The sequence below is a fragment of the Hordeum vulgare genome, chromosome 2H (assembly GCF_904849725.1).
Source record: "Hordeum vulgare subsp. vulgare chromosome 2H, MorexV3_pseudomolecules_assembly, whole genome shotgun sequence".
NCBI lineage: Eukaryota > Viridiplantae > Streptophyta > Magnoliopsida > Poales > Poaceae > Hordeum > Hordeum vulgare.
In genome coordinates, this window is record NC_058519.1 from 629715314 (window position 1) to 629724735 (window position 9422).

Here is a 9422-nt window from a genome sequence, read left to right on the forward strand (position 1 = left end):
ACAATTAGAGGACGTCTAACTTGTTTTTGCAGGGTTTGACATGTGATGTGATATGGACAAAGTTGTGATGTTGCATGTATGATGTATGAGATGATCATGTTATTGTAATAGGTTTCACGACTTGCATTTCGATGAGTACGACAACCGGCAGGAGCCATAGGAGTTGTCTAAATTTATTGTATGAGATGCAACGCCATGTGCTTACTACTTTTACTTCATTGCTAACGGTTAGCTATAGTAGTAGTGATAGTAGTAGTTGGCCTGATGACTTCACGGAGACACGATGATGGAGATCATGATGATGGAGATCATGGTGTCACGCCGGTGACGATGATGATCATGCGATGCCTGAAGATGGAGATCGAAAGGGCGAAGATGATAATGGCCATATCATGTCACTATATGATTGCATTGTGATGTTTATCATGTTTTACATCTTATTGCTTAGAACGACGGTGGAATAATAAGATGATCCCTCTTAAAATTTCGAGAACGTATTCCCCTAAGTGTGCACCGCTGCGAAGGTTCGTTGTCTCGAAGCACCACGTGATGATCGGGTGTGATAGATTCTAACGTTCGCATACAACGGGTGTAAGCCAGATTTACACACGCGAAACACCTAGGTTGACTCGACGAGCTTAGCATGTACAGACATGACCTCGAATACAAGAGACCAAAAGGTCAAACATGAGTCGTATGGTTGAATACGATTAGCATGAAGTTGCTCACCATGGTGACTAGTCCGTCTCACGTGATGATCGGACACGGATTAGTCAACATGGATCATGTATCACTTAGATGACTAGAGGGATGTCGATTTAAGTGGGAGTTCATACTTAATTTGATTAAATGAACTTAATTGTCATGAACTTAGTCTAAAAGTTGTCTTTATAAATATTGTAGATGGCCAACGTCAACCTCAATTTCAACGCATTCCTAGAGAAAAACAAGCTGAAAGATGATGGTAGCAACTATGCGGACTGGGTTCGCAACTTGAAGCTCATCCTTGAAGCAGCCAAAAAGGCTTATGTCCTTGATGCGCCGCTAGGTGACCCTCCCGCTCCCGCAGCAGCCCAGGACATTCTGAACGTGTGCCAAACGCGGAGTGATGACTACTCTCTCGTTAGGTGTGGCATGTTATACAGTTTAGAAACGAGGCTCCAAAGGCGTTTTGAGCAACACGGGGCATATGAGATGTTCCAGGAGCTAAAGCTAGTTTTTCAAGCTCATGCCCGTGTCGAGAGATATGAAGTCTCCGACAAGTTCTTTAGCTGTAAGATGGAGGGGGAACAGTTCTGTCAGTGAGCACATACTCAAAATGTCTGGGTTACACGGTCGTCTGACTTCACTTGGAGTCAGACTTCCGAATGATGCTATAATTGACAGAATCCTCCAGTCTCTCCCAGCAAGCTACAAAGGCTTTGTGCTTAACTACAACATGCAAGGGATGGAGAAGACCATTCCCGAGTTGTACTCGATGCTCAAGTTTGCAGAAGTAGAAATCAAGAAAGAGCATCAAGTGTTGATGGTCAACAAGACCACTAGTTTCAAGAAAGGCAAGGGTAAGAAGAACTTCAAGAAAGACGGCAAAGTTGTTGCCGCACCCGGTAAGCCAGATGGCGGGAAGATGAAAAGAATGGACCCAAGCCTGAGACTGAGTGCTTCTATTGCAAGGGAAAAGGTTACTGGAAGCGGAACTGCCCCAAATACTTAGCGGACAAGAAGGCCGGCAACGTTAAAGGTATATGTGATATACATGTTATTGATGTGTACCTTACCAACGCTCATAGTAGCTCCTGGGTATTTGATACCGGTGTTGTTGCTCACATTTGCAACTCAAAGCAGGAACTGCGGTATAAGCGGAGACTGGCCAAGGACGAGGTGACGATGCGCGTGGGGAATGGTTCCAAAGTCGATGTGATCGTCGTCGGCACGCTACCTCTACATCTACCGTCGGGATTAGTTTTAAACCATAATAATTGTTATTTAGTACCAGCTTTGAGCATGAATATTGTATCAGGGTCTTGCTTAATGCGAGACGGCTACTCATTTAACTCAGAGAATAATGGTTGTTCTATTTATATGAGTGATATGTTTTATGGTCATGCTCCGCTGGTGAATGGTTTATTCTTGATGAATCTCGATCGTGATGTTACACATATTCATAGTGTGAGTACCAAAAGATATAAAGTTAATAATGATAGTCCCACATACTTGTGGCACTGCCGCCTTGGTCATATCGGCGTAAAGCGCATGAAGAAGCTCCATACTGATGGACTATTAGAGTCTCTTGACTTTGAATCATTTGACACATGCGAACCGTGCCTCATGGGCAAGATGACTAAGACTCCATTCTCAGGAATAATGGAGAGAGCAACCGACTTATTGGAAATAATACATACTGATGTCTGTGGTCCAATGAACGTTGAAGCTCGCGGTGGCTATCGTTATGTTCTCACTCTCACCGATGATTTGAGTAGGTATGGGTATATCTACTTGATGAAGCACAAATCTGAGACATTTGAAAAGTTCAAGGAATTTTAGAGTGAGGTCGAGAATCAACGTGACAGAAAAATTAAGTGTCTACGATCTGATCGTGGAGGAGAATATTTGAGTCACGAGTTTGGCACACACCTAAGGAAGTGTGGAATCGTTTCACAACTGACGCCACCTCGCACACCGCAACGCAACGGAGTGTGTGAACGTCGTAATCGCACTTTATTAGATATGGTACGATCTATGATGTCTCTTACCGACTTACCGCTATCATTTTGGGGATACGCATTAGAAACTGCAGCATTCACTTTAAATAGGGCACCGTCAAAATCCGTTGAGACGACACTGTATGAACTATGGTTTGGCAAGAAACCTGAGTTGTCGTTTCTTAAAGTTTGGGGCTGCGATTCTTATGTGAAGAAACTTCAACCAGAAAAGCTCGAACCCAAAGCGGAGAAATGCGTATTCATAGGATACCCTAAGGAAACTATTGGGTATACCTTCTATCTTAGATCCGAAGGTAAGACCTTTGTTGCCAAGAACGGATCCTTTCTAGAGAAAGAGTTTCTCTCCAAAGAAGTAAGTGGGAGGAAGGTAGAACTTGATGAGGTAATTACACCCCCTCTCGAACAGGGTAGTAGCGCAGCACGGAAAGTTGTTCCTATGGCGCCTACACCAACTGAAGAGGAAGTTAATGATGATGATCATGAAGCTTCAGATCAAGTTACTACTGAACCGCGAAGGTCCACAAGGGCACGCTCCGCACCAGAGTGGTACGGCAACCCTGTGATGGAAATCATGTTGTTAGACAACGGTGAACCTTCGAGCTATGAAGAAGCGATGGCGGGCCCGAATTCCAACAAATGGCTTGAGGCTATGAAATCCGAGATAGGATCCATGTATGAGAACAAAGTATGGACTTTGGTGGACTTGCCCGATGACCGGCGAGCCATAGAAAATAAATGGATCTTCAAGAAGAAGACTGATGCAAACGGTAATGTAACCGTTTACAAAGCTCGACTTGTCGCAAAGGGTTTTCGACAAATTCAAGGAGTTGACTACGAAGAGACTTTCTCTCCCGTAGCGAAGCTGAAATCAGTCCGAATCATGTTAGCAATTGTCGCCTTTTATGATTATGAAATTTGGCAAATGGACGTCAAAACAGCGTTCCTTAACGGGAACCTTAAGGAAGAGTTGTATATGATGCAACCAGAAGGTTTTGTCGACCCTAAGGGTGCTAACAAACTGTGCAAGCTCCAGCGCTCTATCTATGGGCTGGTGCAAGCATCTCGGAGTTGGAACATTCGCTTTAATGAGGTGATTAAAGCATTTGGGTTCATACAGGTTTACGGAGAAGCCTGTCTGTACAAGAAAGTGAGTGGGAGCTCTGTAGCTTTCCTCATACTGTATGTGGATGACATATTATTGATGGGGAATAATATAGATTTGTTGGAGAGCATAAAGGCCTATTTGAACAAAAGTTTTTCAATGAAGGACCTTGGAGAAGCTGCATACATATTAGGCATCAAGATCTATAGAGATAGATCAAGACGCCTCATAGGTCTTTCGCAAAGTACATACCTTGACAAGATATTGAAGAAGTTCAATATGGAAAACTCAAATAAAGGGTTCTTGCCAGTTTTGCAAGGTGTGAGATTGAGTAAGACTCAGTCGCTGACCACGGCAGCAGATAGAGAGAAGATGAGTTCTGTCCCCTATGCATCAGCTGTGGGCTCTCTAATGTATGCCATGCTGTGTACCAGACCTGATATAAACCTTGCCATAAGCTTGGTAGGGAGGTACCAAAGTGATCCCGGTATGGAACACTGGACAGCGGTCAAGAATATCCTTAAGTACCTGAAAAGGACTAAGGAAATGTTTCTCGTTTATGGAGGTGACGAAGAGCTCGTCGTAAAGGGTTGCGTCGTCGCTAGCTTCAACACAGATCCGGATGACTCTAAGTCACGGACCGAATACGTATATGTGTTGAATGGTGGGGCAGTGAGCTGGTGCAGCAGCAAGCAAGAAGTCGTGGCAGCATCTACATGTGAAGCGGAGTCCATAGCTCCTTCAGAAGCAGCTCATGAAGGAATTTGGATGAAGGAGCTCATCACCGACCTTGGAGTGGTTCCAAGCGCGTCGGGTCCAATGACACTCTTCTATGATAACACTGGGGCCATTGCCATAGCCAAGGAGCCCAGGTTTCAACGGAAGACGAAGCACATCAAACGCCGCTACAACTCCATCCAGGACCATGTCTAGAGTGGAGTGATAGATATTTGTAAAGTACACACGGATCTGAATATTGCATACCCGTTGACTAAACCTCTTCCACGAGCAAAACATGATCAACACCATAATGCTATGGGTGTTTGATACATCACAATGTAACTAGATTATTGACTCTAGTGCAAGTGGGAGACTGTTGGAAATATGCCCTAGAGGCAATAATAAAATGGTAATTATCATATTTCCTTGTTCATGATAATCGTCTATTGTTCATGCTATAATTGTATTAACAGGAAACAGTAATACATGTGTGAATATATAGATCACAATGTGTCCCTAGCAAGCCTCTAGTTGGCTAGCTCGTTAGTCGATAGATGATCATGGTTTCCTGATCATGGGCATTAGATGTCATTGATAACGGGATCACATCATTGGGAGAATGATGTGATGGACAAGACCCAATCCTAAGCATAGCACTAGATCGTATTGTTCGTATGCTAAAGCTTTTGTAATGTCAAGTATCTTTTCCTTCGACCGTGAGATTGTGCAACTCCCGGATACCGTAGGAGTGCTTTGGGTGTATCAAACGTCACAACGTAACTGGGTGACTATAAAGGTGCACTACGGGTACCTCCGAAAGTGTCTGTTGGGTTGGTACGAATCGAGATCGGGATTTGTCACTCCGTGTGACGGAGAGGTATCTCTGGGGCCACTCGGTAGAACATCATCATGATCTCAATGTGACTAAGGAGTTAGTCACACGATGACGTGCTATGGAACGAGTAAAGAGACTTACTGGTAACGAGATTGAACAAGGTATAGGTATACCGACGATCGAATCTCGGGCAAGTTCTATACCGACAGACAAAGGGAATCGTATACGGGATTAATTGAATCCTTGACATTGTGGTTCATCCGATGAGATCATCGTGGAGCAAGTGGGAGCCACCATGGGTATCCAGACCCCGCTGATGGTTATTGGCCGGAGAGGTGTCTCAGTCATGTCTGCTTGTCTCCCGAACCCGTAGGGTCTACACACTTAAGGTTCGGTGACGCTAGGGTTATAGGGAATTGTTATACGAGGTTACCGAAAGTTGTTCGGAGTCCCGGATGAGATCCCGGACGTCACGAGGAGCTCCGGAATGGTTCGGAGGTAAAGATTGATATATAGGACGGATGGTTTCGGACACCGGAAGTGTTTCGGGCATCACCGGTAACGTACCGGGACCACCGGAGGTGGCCCCGGGGTCCACCGAAGGGGGGCAACGACCTCGGGAGGTAAGGTGGGCCAAGTGGGGAAGGGAACAAGCCCCTAGGTGGGCTGGTGTGCCTCCCCACTCAGCCCAATGCGTGGGGCAGAGAAAAGGGGGGGGCAAACCCTAAGCAAGGTGGGCCTAAGGCCCACCAGGGGTGCGCCACACCCCTCCTCCCCCCCTTGGCCGCTGCACCAGCCCCCATCTAGGGCTGCCGCCCCCCAGGAGAGGGAAACCCTCAAGGGGGCGCAGCCCCTCCCTCCCCCTATATATAGTGGGCACATTTGGCCATTGGAGAACAGACTTTTGCCTCTCTCTCGGCGCAGCCCTGCCCTTCTTCCTCCTCCTCTCTGCCGGTGCTTGGCGAAGCCCTGCCGGGAGACCTCGTCTCTCCATCGACACCACGCCGTTGTGCTGCTGGAGTTCTTCCCCAACCTCTCCCTCCTCCTTGCTGGATCAAGGTGCAGGAGACGTCACCGGGCTGCACGTGTGTTGAACGCGGAGGTGTCGTAGTTCGGCACTAGATCGGAATCGCTGCGAGTACGACTCCATCAACCGCGTTCTAGCAACGCTTCAGCTTAGCGATCTTCAAAGGTATGAAGATGCTCTTACCCCTCTCTCGTTGCTGGTCTCTCCATACGAAGATCTGAATATGCGTAGGAAAATTTTGAATTTATGCTACGTTACCCAACACAATAGACGATTATCATGAACAAGGAAATATGATAATAACCATTTTATTATTGCCTCTAGGTCATATTTCCAACAACAACCTCCTGGGTATGAAGTGAAAGACAAGGAACACTTTGTGTGTAAACTTGACAAAGATTTATATGGGTTGAAACAAGAACCTAGAGCATGGTACTCTAAGTTGAGTGAAAAACTCCAAAGGCTTGGTTTTAAGCCATCAAAGGTTGATACATCCTTGTTCTTCTATAGAAAAGGCAAGACTACTATTTTTATGCTTGTATATGTTGATGATATTATTGTGGCTAGTTCATCACCTGAAGCAACTAAAGCAGTGCTGGAAGATCTTAAAAAGGATTTTGCATTAAAAGATCTCAGTGACTTGCACTATTTCTTGGGGGTAGAAGTAAAGAAGGTAAAAGACGGTGTCGTGGTTTTGTCACGGCAGATGTCCTCGTGAAAGGACTTAGTACTGGAGCCATCGCACCTTGGTGGCGACTCAAAGGGGTTAAGCGGGAGAGACACGGCGATTTACCCAGGTTCGGCCCCTCGAGAAGAGGTAATAGCCTACGTCCTGCTTTGTGTGTATTGATATGGATTCGATTACAAGGAAGGCGTAACTCGCCCTAACCTAGCACTCGATGATTTCTAACCTACCTCTCCCCCTCCAGACTCGCCTTTATATATAGGTCGAAGCCTTAGGGTTTACAAGAGTCCCAGCCGGTTTACAAATCGTGATCACCGCGGTCTTTAAGTCGCCGTCTTGCGAACCCGGAGTCCTTCCACAAATCATAACCATCCTGTAACTTCAACTGCCCGGACAGAGGCCCAACTAGCTTTAAGGGATGAATCGCCTTAACAGTGACCCGGCCCATATTCGGCGGGTCATAACTGCAGGCAATATCCCCAACAGACGGCATACTTTTAACGCAAGAGAAATATGTGTCAGATGTGTTGAAGAAAGCACGTATGGTAAATTGCAAAATTTCAAACATGCCTTTATCAACATCTAAAAAACTCTCCAAGGAACATGGTGAACCATTGAGTGCCGAAGATTCTACAAATTACAGAAGTGTAGTAGGTGCATTGCAATACCTAACCTTAACAAGGCCTGATATATCCTTTCCTGTGAATAAGGTATGTCAGTTTTTGCATTCTCCTATGATTGAACATTGGGCAGCAGTAAAAAGAATTCTCCGGTACCTAAGAGGAACTATGAGTACTGTACTAAAGTTTTGCAAGTCAACTCCATATTAGTAAGTGCCTTTTCAGATGCTGATTAGGCAGGTTGTCCTGATGACAGAAGATCAACATGATGGTTTGCAGTTTTCTTTGGTCCAAACTTAATACCTTGTAGTGCACGAAAACAAGCTACGGTGTCAAGATCTAGCACAGCGGCTGAGTATAAAGCTGTAGCCAATGCCACGGCTAAGATAATATGGGTTCAAACCCTGCTTAGTGAGCTTGGTGTAACTCATTCACCAGTTGCCTGTTTGTGGTGTGATAATCTTGGTGCCAACTATCTGTCAGCAAACCCAGTGTTCCATGCTAGAATAAAGCACATTGAGGTCGATTATCATTTTGTGCGTGAAAGAGTAGCCAAAAAGCTCTTAGACATTCGATTCATTCCCACCAATGACCAAGTTGCTGATGGTTTTACCAAAGCCTTGTCATGGCGCAAGTTGGAAGACTTCAAGAGCAATCTAAACTTGGTGAAGTTCTCACTTAGGAGTGTTAGAATATATGTCAACATGTTGTAGCATATACGGTGAAACAATAAACCGTAAGTGGGCCTTTGGGGTAGATTTTTTCTTGTTTACTCGGCTAGTTAGGTGGCTGAGATTGATCTCTATCTGTATAGTTAACTTGAGGATCAATCCAATATACCTAACCACCAAATCTTGTAAACCCTAAGGTTGTGCCTATATAAACATGCAATGCGTCCCTGCTAGGCATACACTTCAACCAATTTTACAGCACAAACTTGATCTCTGGCACGCTGATCAGTAGCCTTGCAATACCATGAGCTGTATGCAACCAATTTTACAGCACAAACTTGATCTCTGGCACGCTGATCAGTAGCCTCGCAATACCATGAGCACGCGTGAATGGCATATCCATCTGCTCAGTCTTATCAATCAGCTGATCAAGACTCCAAATAGCCAAAAATTCATTAGGGTTTGTTCGGTTAATCCCTGTCCTAAGGGGATTGGAGGGGATTTGGGGGGAATTTGAATTGCATGGGATTCAATCCCTGCTGATGGGGTTATAGTCCTAGGGTAGGGTCATAGGCCTGCCCTATAAGTCCTACCCAAGGACTACCCTTCATAAGGGATAAGGCCCTTAGTCAGTTCCGACTGACTTAAGGACTTCCCATTATCCAGTCGGTGACGATTCCTCCATCATCCAGTCGGAGATAAGCATTCGGAGCGTATCGAACTTACCGACTGGATTCCACTATGTGCATCATAACCCCCCTTGAGGGCAACGGTCATACGTTTCCATGTACCTTTATTAGCATTTAAGACATACGTTACCTGTAACGTAGGCATTTATTCGCCACTACTCCACCCCTGTGCACCGAACCGTTGTGAAGGGTAGCGCACTCTATATAAGCCGCCCTTCCCCACTGGTGCAGGGGTTAGCAATTCACTGTAATCCATATTCCACTCGACAACAAGCTCCCAAGTGCACTGAGACGTAGGGCTTTTACCTCCACCGTAGAGGGGCCTGAACTCATACAACCTCGCCGTAGCT